Source organism: Haliaeetus leucocephalus, unplaced genomic scaffold (genome assembly GCF_000737465.1).
Source record: "Haliaeetus leucocephalus isolate CR32 unplaced genomic scaffold, Haliaeetus_leucocephalus-4.0 Scaffold240, whole genome shotgun sequence".
NCBI classification, from domain to species: domain Eukaryota; kingdom Metazoa; phylum Chordata; class Aves; order Accipitriformes; family Accipitridae; genus Haliaeetus; species Haliaeetus leucocephalus.
Genome location: NW_010972676.1, coordinates 1,532,084 through 1,534,281, shown reverse-complemented (window position 1 = coordinate 1,534,281; position 2,198 = coordinate 1,532,084).

The following is a 2,198-nucleotide window of genomic DNA, read 5'->3' as shown; positions in this document are numbered from 1 at the left end:
TGAGAAACGTCTCCTATTTAATTTCTAATGACTCATCTGCAAAGGGCCTCTGACTGTCTTTAATTTGTCATTGGAACTTATTGAGCAAACAGGTTTTTGGTCTGCTGATTTCTCATATCCCAGTACATGAGTAGCTCTGAGAGGACAGAGAGGTCCCAGTACTTGTGTGTATCTCAGCTGGCTAAACAGATACTCAGAATCATGATTCTATCTGAATATGCTGAATTGCAACATTTCATATTCAATATTTTCCAGTAGCCCCAAGGACACCCTCTGACTGATTACAAAGTTTCTGTAAAAAATGGTGTAAGCAAAGCTACTATAAACTCTTGCTTATTTGCACAGGTCATCTGCAATATAATCATGGTGATAATGCAGCTGTAACACACGTATTACTCTTATAAGCTGTTCTACAAATAAAAGGCCTTATGCTTCAATTTCTGAATGAGCTCTTTGTATATGTCACTGCTTTAAATTCTTATTACTATGCACAGTATATACTTATTTCAACAAGATAATCTCTTGCATGAGCTGCTAATCACATAGTAGTGAATTATTTTTTGATTAAGCAACTTTGTTGCACTGCCTTGAAGTTCTCATTAAAAGACAGTAGCTTTTATTGCAGAGGATTATTCAGAAAACCTGAACTTCATAATGGGCCTGTTGTTGAAAGCTTAAAGCTTGCATATGGCTAAACGATTAACTCATGGGATAAAAGGTTTTTCTAGTTTTCTTATGAAAAAAAAAGTTGGTCAGTGTAAGAGGGCTCAGGGCACCCTAAAACTCCCTTAACTGCATTTAGAAACAGAACTCTAATAGTTACTGTTTTATGGGAAACCTCTTGGGCAGAGATGTGAAGTCAGGTTTCTCTCCTCTTTCCTAGACGCACTCTTTAGCAATCAGACTGCACTATGAAAAGCAACCCTACTGTCAACAGGCTTAAAAGCAACAGCAACAGCTAAGAATAGGCACTACCACCGAGAAATTCAGCAAGTACACAAGAGGAAAAAGGAAAAAAAGAAGATCCTAAATCTCTGCAATAAATACAAACAGTTGGCACCTTGCCTCCCTGTTCTGTATGAGAAAGCTCCAATATCTGACTGCAGCGAAGGGCCACAGTGATGTGCCCTTGCTGTGCTCAGAGGCCAGCCCAGGCCCCTCAGCAGCAGAAAGCATCTCCAGACTCTCCAAGGCTCCCCAGCTGCAGTAAAGCGAGACAAGAGCGAGGCTTAGCCATCCAGGCAAACAGCCTGGATTTGGGAATCACCAAAAAGCCATTGTAGCTACCTTGGGCACTGCCAGGCAGACTAAGATGCACGTGGGGTGGGTGAGAGAAACAACATGCCTTCATGAGTTAGGCAACCGATGCTCAGGGATTTTTCTGGATTGCAGTGCTGATGCTTAAACATTACAGAAATCCTGCTTTAAGTAGCTTCTTTGCTCCTGTGCTTTGGATTCAGTGTATTAAAACCCTGTGTGGATCTAATCTAGATCTAAGGTACTTTATATTCTTGCTGATTAATTCTCCCTTGAGATTAAGCAACACTGAAGTACACTTGAAAGTGAGCATGTATACACAGGCTTCAGTATTACACCAGCAATAATCCCATTTTAGCATTCCTGCAAAGCCCATGAACACTGGGGACTGTCCATGTACGACTCCTTGTTTTGCACAAATCGCCCCCGCCAGCCCCACGGCCACTCCAGCAGCAGGTAACAGTGTAGGCCCCCCTGCACTCCTCCCTGTGAAGCGGGGGTGCTGAATAAAGCCTGAATAACCTGAACTGCTGCTGTATTTAAGATGCAGATGAGAAATCTAATTGTCTGTGGCTTGCCCCAGCTTCTGAAAAATCATTGTCCCATCCAGGAAGAGCCAACTTTGTATTTTACACAGTAAGGATAATGAGGAGATGGAAAGGAGAAGCCAGCCTGCAGCACTGATGATTCCTTCCTCAATTTGCGACTTGATGGCTCAAAGGTGAGCAAATGGCATCATTAAATGAGCTTTCAGTGATATGTCCTTTTAGGTGCCATATTCTCTGAAACAGCTTTCTCTAGTATAAGCCTCTATCCCATTGCTCCTGGGCAGTAATCCCACCAGCCTGTGCCACTCGCAACCTCTGCCAGCCAGTGACATAGTGTCGTGGTTTAGCACCAGCCAGCAACTAAGCACCACACAGCCACTCACTCACTCCCCC